Genomic DNA, 15,022 nt, shown 5'->3' on the forward strand with positions numbered 1-15,022 from the left:
GATGCCTGTGCTGTCATTAATAGTAATAAGTTAGAAATAGGATGTGGTTCTCTTAATTAAGAAAGAGGCTATATGGCAGAAAATAAGTACATTTATCATAAATTAAGACTGCGTAAAAATAAATGTGGATACTGGTTTTGTGTCATTTAGGCTACTTGGACAAAAAATGAAAAAATCCTGTCCACTTTCAGCAAGGGAAAAGTGACCCTTCCTGTACCAGCAGTCAGTGTAACCCCTTAGAACTAGTAATAATCAACCCCCTTAATCCTTGCTAGAAAAAAGGGGAACATGTAACCCTAGAAATTGATGGAGCTGGACTGGACCTTCAAGTAAATATCATGGTTTGAGGAAAAGTTTATAAATGTTCTCCTGAGCCAGTATTTCAAACCTTCTATGATGAACTGAATGTGCCAGTACCAGAAATTCCAGGAAAAACAAGAAACTTGTTTTTGCAATTAGCCAAGCATATAGCCCAGTCTCTCAATGTCACTTCATGTTATGTATGTGGAAAAACTGTGATAGGAGATCAATGGCCATAGGAAGCCTGAGAATTGTACCTACAGACCCAGTTCCTGATGAATTCCTGGCTCAAAAAAAAAAAAAAAAAAATCACCCTGATAACTTCTAGGTCCTAAAAGCCTCAATCATTAGACAATACTGTATAGCAAGAGTGGGGAAGGACTTCACCCTTCCTGTAGGAAGACTTGGCTGCCTTAGGCAAAAACTGTGTAATAGTACTGCAAAAACAGTCACCTAGTAGAGTTCAAACCATACTAAGAAAAATCCATACAGTAAATTTCCAAAGTTGCAGACCGTTTGGGCCCACCCAGAATCCCACCAGGACTGGACAGCCCCCATTAGGTTGTAATGGATATGTGAACATAGAGCCTATACTAAGCTAGCTGACCGGTGGACAGGTAGTTGTGTTATTGGCACTATTAAACCATCTTTCTTCCTAATGCCCATAAAAACAGGTGAACTCTAGGCTTTCCTGTCTATGCTTCTCGTGAAAAGCGAAGCATAGCCATGGATAATTGGAAAGATGATGAATGGCCTCCTGAGAGAATTATACAACACCATGGGCCCTCCACTTGGGCACAAGACGGCTCATAGGGATACCGGATCCCCGTTTACATGCTCAACTGAATCATACAGTTGCAAACTGTTTTAGAAATCATCACTAATAAAACTGGTCAAGCCTTGACTGTTCTAGTCCGGCAAGAAACTCAGGTGAGGAATGCTATTTATCAAAATAGACTAGCTCTTGACTATTTGCTAGCAGCTGAAGGAGGGGTTTGTGGAAAATTTAACCTTACTAATTGCTGTCTACACATAGATGATCAGAGGCAAGTAGTTGAAAACATAGTTAAAGATTTAACAAAACTGGCACACGTGCCCGTGCAAGTGTGGCATGTATTTGATCCTGGGGCCATGTTTGGAAATTGGTTCCCAGCACTAAGAAGATTTAAAACTCTTACAATAAGAGTTATAATAGTAATAGAAATCTGCTTACTGCTCCCTTGTTTGCTACCTGTACTTCTTCAAATGATAAAAAGCTTTGTCTCTACCTTAGTTCACCAAAATGCTTCCACACAAAGGTACTATATGAATCACTATCAATCTATTGCACAGGAAGACATAAGTAGCAAAAATGAGAGTGAGAACTCCCACTAATAAAAAGTGAGAGTCTCAAAGGGGGGAAATAAGAGAAGAGAGACAGATCCTCTCATATTGTCAGAAAAGGGAAGAGAAGCAAAACAAAAGGCAGGTAGCCCAGTGCCTGGGAACCAGACTCGAAACCAAGGAACCAGACCCAAAACCAGGCCTGGGCCTGCCTGACCTAAGCCTGGTAGTTAAAATTCCATCCCTGACCTAGCAACTGATGTTATCTATAGATTCCAGACATTGGATGGAAGGACATTGTGAAACCTCCCATTCTGTTCTGTTTCACTCTGACCACAGGTGCTTGCAGCCCCTGTCACATACCCCCCAGCTTGCTCAGTCGATCACGACCCTCTCACGCAGACCCCCTTAGAGTTGTGAGCCCTTAAAAGGGACAGAAGTTGGGCACCTGACAAGCTCGGATTTTAAGACATTAGTCTGCCAATGCTTCCAGCTGATTAAAGCCACTTCCTTCACTATCTTGGTGTCGGTGGGGTTTTGTTCACGGCTCGTCCTGCTACATGACCCAGCAATTCTACTCCTGGCATAGGCGAACAGTGGTTAGGCCACAACCTCAGATCTGGAGCACAGGAAAGCAATAAAAAGCAGAAGTCATTGTTCCTGGGAAATCCTCAAAGGCCAGCAGATGACAGAGATAGGTTCTCTGATTGATTCTAACTTAACCATTTGGAGTTTTAAACACCCTGAGCACACATAATTCAACTTAATTTGGGGACAACTGAATGCCTATTATCTTGAGGGTTGCCTCAAGAGAAATAAAAACATCTTATGTATGGGTGGTCATAACATTATTCATAATAGCCAAAAAGTGGAAACAACATAAATGTTCATTGTAGGAGAATGAAGCTGCCTTTGCAAAAACCGTAACTGAGAATATCATTACAGCAAAAGAGATCAACCTAACCAACTCCATCTTGCTTCTAACCTCCAAACTGTCCTTGTTCATTCCTGGGCATAGGCCAAGCTATCTTTGGGAGGAACTTATAGTTTAGCTTTCGAACAAAGACCATAGCAGCCCTTTCCCAAAACAAACCTCCTTCCTGCCTGGGGACTAGACTACCTTTGCAAGACTAACAAATTAGCCATAAGATTAGAAATTATGGTTTAGGAGTCATGCGGCTGGAGGCTGCAAGATTCTGACCCTCCCCAAATGGCTCCCGGGAATGACATCACTATTGTAAAAGCTAAGATCAGTGCTTGAGAGATTGTGCAGACCCTGCACTGGATGGATCAGCTGGCACCACCCAGATTGATAAACTGGTTCATCTGGTCTTGTGGCCCCCACCCAGGAACAGACTCTGCACAAGAGAATAGTTTTGACTCTCTATCTATGATTTCATCTCTGACCTGGCCAATCAGCACTCCCGGCTTACTGCCCCCCTATCCACAAAATTATTCTTAAAAACTCTGATCCTGGCTGGATGCAGTGGCTCACGCCTGTAATCCTAGCACTTCGGGAGGCTGAGGCAGGTAGATCACTTGAGCTCACAAGTTTGAAACCAGCCTGGGCAACAAGGAGAAACTCTGTCTCTACCAAAAATAAAAAAACAAGTAAAAAATTTAAAAAGATGTTAAAACTCTGATCTCCAAATTTTCAGGGAGACTGATTTGAGTAATATAAAACTCCAGTCTCCCATACAGCCAGCCCTGTGTGAATTACTCTTCCTCTATTGCAATTGCCTTGTCTTGACAAATCAGCTCTGACTAAGCAGCAGGCAAGATGAACCCATTGGGTGGTTACAAGAGGGGATAATGGCTTCCCTTTCATCTGCTCTGTTCTTTGGCTGGGCTACAATTTAAGTTGACATATAACAGGTTAATAAAAGAAAAGGTATACAAATGTATTACATGCAAAAGGGCATTCCATGAAGGAAAAGTGAATACTCGATAACCCAGGGTGATCTAGAAACTAATATGCCCTCTTCCTAGAGGAGAGGTGAAAGGGAATGTAGGCAATTTAGGGAGTAGTAAATGAATTTTGGGAAAATGAATGGGCCCTCAGAAGAACAGGTGATAATCTGGGTGGGATAGAGAGAAGACAGAGCTCTAGTCTCTCCTCCTGATAGGGAGTTAATCTTCATGACTTTTGAGTTCCTTTTGGAGGATCTGTCTTTAGGCAAATAAGGGGGAATTCAGAGAAAGGCTCTGCCTGAATCTGCTGTTCCACAAGTACCCTCGGTTCAAAGTAATGAGCATCCCAAAACATCACGTTTCGCGATAGCATTTCCTGCTCTCAGGTAATAAAAATTGTCTCTGAGCAGCCCTCTTCCTGATACAGATACTTTTACTAGTATAGGTTTCCTTTATATATGCAAATTTCTTGTACAAAAGGACAGTTTTTTAGAGCTGCTCCTGTCTGCAGCTTCTCAGAATAACCAGCTTGAAATATGCCAAGGAAGTATATTTTGGGGCAGCATATTCTGGTCTCCTACAGTCATATTTTGAGGTGGGGTATCCTGAGCCCCAACACCTCAACTGCTGACTAGATACCTAAAATATAGTATAGCCATACAATGAAATATTATTTCATAATAAAAAGGAATTACATATTGATACATGCTACAGAGTGGATAAACCTTGAAAACATTATGCTAAGCAGAGGAAGCCAGTCACAAAAGACCACATATTGCATATTTCCATTCATATGAAATGTCAAGATTAGGCAAATATATACAGAAAGTAGATTAGTGATTTCCTAGGGTTGAAGGAATAGGAGAATGAGGAGTAGACTGCTAATGGATATGAGGTTTCTTTTTGAGGAATTGAAATGTTCTAAACTTACATTTTGATAATGGTTGTACAACTCTGTGAACATAATAAAAGCATTGAAATGTACACTTTAAATGGATGAATTTTTATAATATGTGAATTATATCTCAATAAAAATGTTTTCAAAAATAAATTCGTGGGCAGGCATGGTGGCTCATGCCTGTAATCCCAGTACCTTGGGAGGTCGAGGCAGGTGGATCAACTGAGGTCAGGAGTTCCAGACCAGCCTGACCAACATGGTGAAACCCCGTCTCTATTAAAAATACAAAAAATGAGCCGGATGTGGTGGTGCACACCTATAATCCCAGCTACTCGGGAGGCTGAGGCAGGAGAATCACTTGAACCTGGGAGGCAGAGGTTGCAGTGAGCTGAGATCGCACCACTGCACTCCAGCCTGGGCAACAGAGCAAGACTCTGTCTCAAAAGAAAAGAAAAAATTAATTGATATTTATGTGTGGATCATTCTCTGGACTCTGTTTTGTTCCATTGATGTATGTGTCCATCCTTTTGCTAATATTACTTTAATCTGATTATCTATCTTTGTAGTAAGACTTGAAATCAGGTACTATGAGTCCTCCAACGTTTTTTGTTTGTTTGTTTTTGTTGTTGTTTGTTTGTTTTTAGCTCACTTCAGTCTCTAACTCTTGGGCTCAAGCAATTCTCTCACCTCAGCCTCTCTAGTAGCTAGGGCCACAGGTGTGCACTACCACACCCAGCTAATTTTTTTTTTCTTACTCACTGCAACCTCTACCTCCCAGGTTCAAGCAATTCTCCTGCCTCAGCCTCCTGAGTAGCTAGGACTACAGGTGCATACCACCACGTCCGTCTAACTTTTTGTATTTTTAGTAGAGACGGAGTTTCTCTGTGTTGGCCAGGATGGTCTCGATCTCCTGACCTTGTGATCCGCCTGCCTTGGCCTCCCAAAGTGCTGGGATTATAGGCATGAGCCACCACACCCAGCCCCCAGCTAATGTGAAAAATGTTTTTGTGAAGATGGGGTGTCTCTATATTACCCAGGCTGGTCTTGAACTCCTGGCCACAAGTGATGCATCTTGGCTCCCAAAGTGCTCAGATTACAGGCATGAGCCACAGCACGTAGACTTGTTCTTCTTTTTCAAAATTGTTTTGACCATTCTAGTTCCTTTTCTTTTCCACGTAATTCTTAGAATCAGCTTGTGGATTTCTACCGAAATATTGCTAGAAATTTAAAATGGATTGCACTGAATGTACAGATCAATTTAAGGAAAACTGACACCTTAATAATATTGAGTCTTCTTATCCATGAACATGACATATCTTGTCATTTATTTTAGTCTCCTTTGATTTCTTTCATCAGGGTTTTGTAGTTTTCTGTGTAAATATGTTGCACACATTTTGTTAGATTTTTACCTATTTCATGTCTTTTGGTGTTATCATAAAGGATACTTTTTTTTTTTAAACAAAGTTTCACTGTGTCACCCAGGCTGGAGTGCAATGGCACTGAGACAGCCAGATGGGAAGGGTCCCCAGAGAAACTTCAACCAGCCTGTGCACTGGGAGGAGTGCACATTGGGATGGAGCCACAGAAGTTCCTGCCTTTTGCAGTGGGGAGGAGCCTGGCCCCTCCTCTTCCTGGGTGGAACCTGCAATTCAATCTGTGAGGCAGGAAGCATGTACTAACAATACTTTTACTCTGCTGAGAGTCCCTGTTTCCCATTTGGCCCAATAAATCCCATTTTTCTCGTTCTTCAAGTTGTCTGCAAGTCTAGATTTTCATGGCCATGTGACAAGGACCCCACCTTTAGCTGAACTAAGGAAAAGCCCAGCAACAGCACCATCACAGCTCACTGCAGTCTCAACCTCCCAGGGCTCAAGTGGTCCTCTCAGCTAAGCCTCCAAGTAGCTAGGACTATAGGCATGCACCACCATACCCAGATATTTTTTGTATTTTTTTCTGTAGAGACTGAGTTTTCCCATGTTGCCCAGGCTGGTCTTGAATTCCTAGGTCAAGCAATCCACCCACCTCAGCCTCCCAAAGTGTCAGGATTACAGGCATGAGCCACTGCAACTGGCAATGGTACTTTACATTTCAATGGTACTTCACATTATAATGTTTTTTGTGTTTTTTTTTGAGACAGTCTCACTCTGTTGCCCAGATTAGAGTGCAGTGGCACCATCTTGGCTCACTGCAAGCTCCATTTCCCGGGTTCATGCCATTCTCCTGCCTCAGCCTCCTGAATAGCTGGGACTACCAGCACCTGCCACCATGCCTGGCTAATTTTTTGTATTTTTAGTAGAGATGGGGTTTCACCACGTTAGCCAGAATGGTCTCAAACTCCTGACCTCGTGATCCGCCCGCCTCAGCCTCCGAAAGTGCTGGGATTACAGGTGTGAGCCACCGCACCTGGCCACAATGGTTTTTACATTTCTTCTTCTTCTTCTTTTTTTTTTTTTTTGAGACAGAGTATTGCTTTGTTGCCCAGGCTGGAGTGCAGTAGTGTGATCTCGGCTCACTGAGACCTCCGCTCACTGTGACCTCCACCTCCCAGGTTCAAGTGATTCTCCTGCCTCAGCCTCCCGAGTAGCTGGGACTAGAGGCTCATGCCACCATATCCAGCTAATTTTTGTGTATGTTTAGTAGAGATGAGGTTTCACCATGTTGGCCAGGCTGGTCTTGAACTCCCAACCTTGTGATCCACCCACCTCAGCCTCCCAAAGTGCTAGGACTACAGCCATGAGCCACCACACCCATCCAGCTTTTAACATTTCAAGTTCCAATTTTCCATTTTGTTTTTTTTTTGAGACAGAGTCTCACTCTGTCGTCCAGGCTGGAGTGCAGTGGCGCCATCTCGGCTCACTGCAAGCTCTGCCTCCTGGGTTCACACCATTCTCCTGCCTCTGCTTCCCTAGTAGCTGGGATTACAGGCGCCCACCACCACGCCCGACTAATTTTTTTGTATTTTTAGTAGAGATGGGGTTTCACCATGTTAGCCAGGATGGTCTCCATCTACTGACCTCGTGATCCCAAAGTCTTGGCCTCCCAAAGTACTGGGCTTACAGGCATGAGCCATCACTCCCTGCCCCAATTTTCATTGTTAGTGTACAGAATTAATATTGATTTTTATATTGACCACATATCTTGTGATCTTGCTAAGTTGCTTATTACTTATAGCAGGACATTTTTGCAGATTCTTTGAGATTTTCTGTATAGACGATTATGTAGTCTGTGAGTACAGTTTTATTTCTTCCTTTTCAATCTGTATGCTTTTTTATAATCTTATTGTAATGTTCCATTACAATATTGAATAGGAGCGACAAGAACAGATATCCTTACCTTGTTCTCTTTCTCAGTGGAAAAGCACTGTCTCTTACCATTAAATATGATGTTAGATGTAGGTATTTTGTTGATGTCAATTATCAGGTTGAGGATATTCCCTTCTGTTCCTAATCTACTGACAGTTTTTTATCATGTCATGAATGATGTTAGACTTTCTTTTCTTTTCTTTTTTTTAGACGGAGTCTAGCTCTGTCGCCAGGCTGAAGTGCAGTGGCATGATCTCGGCTCACTGCAACCTCTACCTCCCGGGTTCAAGTAATTCTTCTGCCTCAACCTCCTGAGTAGCTGGGATTACAGGTGCCCACCACCATGCCCGGCTAATTTCTTTTTGTATTTTTAGTAGAGATGGGGTTTCACCAAGTTGGCCAGGATGGTCTCATCAATTGACCTCATGATCCACCCATCTAAGCCTCCCAAAGTGCTGGGATTACAGGTGTGAGCCACCGCACCTGGCCTAGACTTTCTTTTCAAATGTCTTTCTTGTGGGTGTATTTTTTGAGATCATCATATGGTTTTGTAACAGCCCAAGAAGGTCTTCTTGCCCACTGCCCAGAAAAGCCAAAGCACTGAGAACAGCAGGTTTTGCAGCAAAGAACATGTTTAATAATGGCAAGTCCAGCCAAGCGAGAAGATAAGATAATTCTCAAATCTGCCTCCCAGAGAATGTGGAGGCTAGGGTTTTAAGGATAGTTTGGCAGGCAGGGAGCTAGGGAATGGGAAATACTGATTGGTTTGGTCAGGGATGAAACCACAGGGGTATCAATACTGTCTCTGTGCCTGTCAGTTCCTGCGTGGGGGGTCACAGGTCTGGGTGGCATCAGTTGTTCCACCAGAATGCAATGCCTGAAAAATATCACAAATACCAATCTTAGGTTTTACAATAGTGATACTACCCATGGGACAACCAGAGAAATTACAAATCTTGTGACTGCTGGCTATATGAATTCTGAGCAGTAAGTAAGTTAGAAAACAATGGATAGTTATTATTAAACTCTGCATAGTTCTTCGCAGAATTCAGGACCCACCCATAATTCTAATCTTATGGCCTTTCATAAGTTTTACAAAGGCAATGTCAATCCCCAAACAAGGAGAGGGTAATTTGGGAAGGGGCTGCTATCATCCTTGCTTTAAGATTAAATTATTAACTAAATTCCTCTCAGGAATTCCTGCCCAGGAATTGGCAAGGGCAGTTAGCTTGTGAGTTTACAAGCAAGTTGGAGCCTGCTATCTTAGATTTCTCTGTGTTATAATTTTTGCAAAGGCAGTTTCAGTTTTCTTCATTAGATTCTAGATATGATAAATTACACTGATTGCCTTTCCATTGTTTTAAAATCCCAAACTCTAGCTTGGAAGGCTTTCAAATTTGAACCATCTCTACATTCCTTGTATGATCATGATATTGCTATGGTCTGAATGTGTACCTCCAAAATTCATGTTGAAACCTAATCCCCATTGTGGCAGCATTAAGAGGTGAAGTACTTGGGAAAATGATTGAATCAAGAGAACTCCGCCCTCATAAGTGGTATTAGTGCTCTTCTAAAACAAGTTGAAAGGAGCTCCTAGGTCGCTTCCACCACGAGAGGACGGTGATAAAGTGCCATCCATGGAGCAGTGAGTGAGCTCTTACCAGACTCCGAAACTGCTAGCACCTCGGTCTTGGACTTCCCAGCTTCTAGCAGTGTGAGAAATAAATTTATATTATTCATAAATTATCCAGGCTGTGGTGTAACCGCCCAATACGTTTACCTTGCCCACTGCCTAGACAGAGCCATTTTATCAAGACAGGGGAATTGCAACAGAGAAAAGTATTTCACAAAGAACCGGCTGTGCGGGAGACAGGAGTTTTATTACTACTCAAATCAGTCTCCCAAAGCATTCAGGGATAGGAGTTTTTAAAGATATTTTGGTGGGTAGGGGCTTGGGAGGTAGGGGCTTGATCTGGGTGGAGATGGAATCACAGGGGGTCAAAGTGAGGTTTTCTTGCTGTCTTCTGTTCCTGGGTGTGATGTCAGAACTGGTTGAGCCAGATTACCAGTCTGGGTGGTGCCTGTTGATCCATCCAGTGCAAGGGTCTGCAAAATATCTCAAACACTGATCTTAGTTTTTATAATAGTGATGTTATTTCCAGGAGCAATTTGGGGAGGTTCAAACTCTTGGAGCCAGAGGCTGCATGACCCCTAAACCCTAATTTCTAATCTTGTAACTAATTTGTTAGTCCTGCAAAAGCAGACTGATCCCCAGGCAAGAAGGGAGTCTTTTTGGGAAAGGGCTATTACCAATTTTGTTTCAGAGTCAAATCATGAACTGAATTCCTTCCCAAAGTTAGTTTGGCATCCACCCAGGAATGAACAAGGTCAGAAGCAAGATGGAGTCAGTTAGGTCTGATCTCTTTCACTGCCATAATTTCCTCAGTTATAATTTTTGCAAAGGCGGTTTTGTAACCGCCCAGGGGGTTGACCTGACCTTGCCCACTGCCTAGACAGAGCAGATTCATCAAGACAGGCGAATTGCGATGGAGAAAGACTAATTCACTCAGAGCTGGCTGGGTGGGAGACCAGAGTTTTATTATTACTCAAATCAGTCTCTCCAAGCATTTGAGCATTCAGGGAGCAGAAATTTTAAGGTAACTTGGTGGGAAGTGGGGAAGCCAGTCAGGAGTGCTGATTGGTCAGAGATGAAATCATAGGGAGTAGAAGCTGTCTTCTTAGGCACAGTCAGTTACTGGGTGGGGGGGCCACAAGATCAGATGAGCCAGTTCATTGATCTGGGTGAGGCCAGCTGATCCATCAAGTGCAGGGTCTGAAAAATATCTCAAAAACTGATCTTAGGAGCAGTTCAAGGAGGGTCAGAATCTTATAGCCTCCAGCTACATGACCCTTAAACCATAATTTCCAATCTTGTGGCTAATGTTAGTCCTACAAAGGCAATATAGTCCCCAGGCAAGAAGGAAGTCTGCTTTGGGAAAAGGCTCTTACCATCTTTGTTTAAACTACAAACTATAAAATAAGTTTCTCCTGGCAGGGTGGGTGGCTCACACCTGTAATCCCAGCACTTTGGGAGGCCGAGGCGTGCTGATCACGAGGTCAGGAGATTGAGACCACCCTGGCCAACACGGTGAAACCCCGTCTCTACTAAAAATACAAAAAATTAGCTGGGCATGGTGGCGGGCGCCTGTAGTCCCAGCTACGGAGGCTGAGGCAGGAGAATGGCCTGAACCCGGGAGGCGGAGCTTGCAGTGAGCTGAGATTGCCCCACTGCACTCCAGCCTGGGAGACAGAGCAATACTCCGTCTCAAAAAAAAAAAAAAAAAGTTTCTCCCAAAGTTAGTTCAGCCTAAGTCCAGGAATGAACACGGACAGCTTGGAGGTTAGTAGCAAGATGGAATCAGTTAAGTTAGATCTCTTTCACTGTCTCAGTCACAATTTTGCAAAGGTGGTTTCAGTTTTAATGGTATTTTGTGGTAGCAGCAGGAACAAATTAAGAATTATTATCCTTTTTATTACTGGTCTCAAAATCCCAGGCTCAAGCAATCCTCCCACCTGGGCCTCCCAAAGTGTAGGGACTACAGGTGTAAGCCACTGCAGGGCCTATGGTTCTTACATATTGCTAAATTCACTTTGTGATATGAAGGATATTAGTTAATAAAGGATATATTCTACAGGTTCTCTCTCCACCCACCTTGTAATGTCTTTGACTGGCTTTCGTATCAGGGTAATTCAAATATAAATTAAAATGGTTGGGAAGTATCCCTCCTCTTTTATGTTCTGGGAGAGTTGGTGTGGTATTGAGATTATTTCTTCCCTAAATATGTGAATCAGGGCTTCTGTTGGGGCGGGGGGGCAGGGGCGCTGGGCGGTGGGATGAAGGTCACGTGCCAGACAGGCGCCAGCTGGCTAGATGCCTGGCAAGGAGGCGGCGGGTGCTCCACTGGCCGCCAGACCTGCCCTTCGCCGCCTGAGAGTGCACCGAGCGCTCAACGTCACCTTCAACTCAGTGGCGCCATGGCAGGCCCAGGGCAAAGCGCGGGGCTGCAGCAGGAGGGCAGCGGCGGCTGCGATGGACCTAGGCCAGGGCAGTCACCACTCGCCCAAGCTGTGAGTCCCGTGCTCAACTCCTGCTCACCTGCCAGCCAGCCTGCCCATGGCTCACAGGTCTCCTTCCTCAAAGGGGTACAAGAGACCTTCTACTCGGAATATCCCGAGTGCTGCGTGGAAGTAAAACCGTTCCACAAGATAGACAGTGGGAGAGCCGGCCTGGCACGGTGGCTCACACCTGTAATCTTAGCACTTTGAGAGGCCGAGGCGAGTGGTCGAGATGAGCCTGGCCAACATGATGAAACCCCGTTTTTACTAAAACTACAAAAATTAGCTGGGCATGGTGGAGGGCGCCTATAATCCCAGCTACTCAGGAGGCTGAGGCAGAAGAATTGCTTGAACCTGGGAGGCGCAGGTTGGAGTGAGCCAAGATTGCACCATTGCACTCCAGCCTAGGCGAGTGAGCCAGACTCAGTCTCACAAAAAAGGAAGCGGGAGAGCGGGCCTAGCGCCTTGGCTCACGCCTGTGATTGCAGCACTTTGGGAGGCCAAGGAGGGAGGATGACTTGAGCCCAGCAGTTTGAAACCAACCTGGGCAACATAGAGAGACCCTGTCTCTACAAAAAATAGAAAATTTAGCCAGGCGTGGTAGAGTGCGCCTGTGGGCCCCACTACTCAGGAGGTTGAGATGGGGACATCACTTGAGCCCAGGGGTTCAAGACTGCAGGAAACCATGATCGGGACACTGCACTCCAGCCTGGGCGACAGAGTGAGACAGTGTCTCAAAAACAAAAGGAAAGAAGTGACCCTCATCAGCCAGTCTGGAAAACCAGTGCTACACATCAGCTACAGGCCAACTTATGACCAAGGGGGCTCAGTTGAAATTTTCCCTCCCTCTTCTTCGGCAGGGTCAACCACGCATCCAAGGGAGAGTTCCTCCCCAACCTGCATGTCATAGGTGTCCAGGCCAATCTTCAAGGCCCAAAGGACCCACCTTCACTACAAATGGATCCCCATGGAAGACAGCCATACGGCTGACACTAACTCCCACTTTCAAGAACAGACAGGCCTGGCGCGATGGCTCATGCCTATAATCCCAGCACTTTGGGAGTCTGAGCTGGGCGGATCACTTGAGGTCAAGAGTTCGAGACCAGCCTGGCCACATGGTGAAACCTCATCTCTACAAAAATACAAAAATTAGCTAGCTGTGGTGGTGAGCGCCTATAATCCCAGCTACTGGGGAGGCTGACGCACGAGAATCACTTGAACCCGGGAGGCAGGGATTGCAGTGAACTGCAATCGCGGCACTGCACTCCAGCCTAGGGAACAAGAGTAAAACTCCATTAAAAAAAATAATTTTATATATATATATGCAATAGACTTCATTGTGTCAGGGGAAAAGGAGGCAAGGTCCTGGTCCACTGTGAGGCTGGAATCTCCTGTTCACCCACTAATTGCAAGTCTTACCCCATGAAGACAAGAGAGCTCTGCCTGAAGGAGACCTTCTATTACATCAAGCAGAGGAGAAGCATGATCTGGTCCAATTTTGGCTTCATGAACCAGTTCCTACAGAAGGAATCTGAGATCCTGCCCTCCATGCCCACCCCCAGCCTCCCTCTTGCCAAGTGAGGCAGCAGGCTCTTCATTAAAGCTCATTTGCAGATACTGAACCCAGACCTGCAGGATGCCTACTGCACATTCCCTTCCCTGGTGCTGGCACTGGTGCCCACACACTGGAAAGTCTCAGTTCAGCAGGATCCCTGTGGCCACAGCCACATCCTGCTAAAACTGGGATGGAGGAACCAGCCTGGCCCCAAGAGCAACTGTGACTTTTGTTTCTAAGACTCGTGGACATTTCATCCCTGTGCAATACCGAAGACCTCACTCTGTCACGCTGCCCCAGTGAGATAGTGAGTGCTCACCAGGCTCGCAAATGAACTTCAGGCTGACCTCAGGGTAGGTTCTCAAAACACCAAAGGAGGGCCAAGCCATTATGGGAGCACAGCATGTGCTGACTACTGTGCATCCAGACCCCCTGCCCTCTTGGGACTGCCCAGTCCTTGCACCTCAAAGTTCACCTTTTCATTTCAAGAGTAAGGCAATAAATACCCTGCAGCAGCATAGGAGAAAGAAGTTGCTGGACAAGGAGAAAAGGCAGTTAGGAAGCCAATTTATTTGGAAGGAAGCACAATTTCCACCTTCTTTTCTGAACTTCGGCAGTCTCACTGTCTGTCTCTGTTGCTTCAGGGAATAAGCTGATCACCATGTAGCCAGGAAAGCAACCCTGCAGGGTTTGTAGGGGCACGATATATGCTCTGATTTAAACCCTGACATGTTTTTAAGATTCTTTTTTGGGTCCAATGGAGGCAGTTGGTTAAAGTAGCAAGATGTTGACTTTCCTGGGTTTCTTTTCCACCATGGGTTCTTCACTGACCTTGGAGTTTGACCTTGGAGTGATTCTTTTTTTTTTTTTTTTTTTTTTTTTTGAGATGGAGTTTTGCTCTTATTGCCCAGGCTGGAGTGCAGTGGCGCAATCTCGGCTCACTGCAACCTCTGCCTCCCGAGTTCAAGCGATTCTCCTGCCTCAGCCTCCTGAGTAGTTGGGACTACAGGCATGAGCCACCAAGCCCAGCTAACTTTGTATTTTTAGTAGAGATGGGCTTTCTCCATGTTGGTCAGGCTAGTTTCGAACTCCCAACCTCAGGTGATCTGCCCACCTTAGCCTCCCAAAGTGCTGGGATTACAGGTATGAGCCACCGCATCTGGCCTGGTATGATTCTTATTCATACTTTTGAACACGTTTCATTATACCGCTTCTCTTCTCTTTACACCTTTTCTCAAATGAAGCAACTCCTTGAGAAAAGTGTTTTTCAGATCATAAACAAAAAAATTATACCTTTCAGGTGGTGGCAGTGGGTGCCAGGAGGGAGGGGGTACCTGCTGTGTGTTCTGGATCAGTGGTGTTGAACACAATGGTTTCCTTAACTTACTGTCCTATATGCTTGGTCTCTTTTGTTTTTGTTTTTGTTTTTAATTTTTTTGTTTTTATTTTTATGCTTGGTCTCTTACGACATTTGTTTTCCTCCCTGGCCCTGAGGGTTGTCTTCAAGCTACCCATTTCTGGGATTTGTGGATTTTGCAATGTGGTACAATTTTTTTTTTTTTTTTTTTTTTTTTGTGGGTTGTTTACAAAGGAAAAACTGATTCGAATTACCTAAAC

General features: G+C 44.7%; 1 pseudogene; it reads left to right on the forward strand.

Moving 5' to 3' along the window:
* Nucleotides 1–11,628: 11,628 nt before the first annotated feature.
* Nucleotides 11,629–13,431, forward strand: LOC105519199 (annotated as a pseudogene).
* Nucleotides 13,432–15,022: the final 1,591 nt, after the last annotated feature.

This window comes from Colobus angolensis, unplaced genomic scaffold (assembly GCF_000951035.1).
Source record: "Colobus angolensis palliatus isolate OR3802 unplaced genomic scaffold, Cang.pa_1.0 Scaffold34, whole genome shotgun sequence".
Taxonomy (NCBI): Eukaryota; Metazoa; Chordata; class Mammalia; order Primates; family Cercopithecidae; genus Colobus; species Colobus angolensis.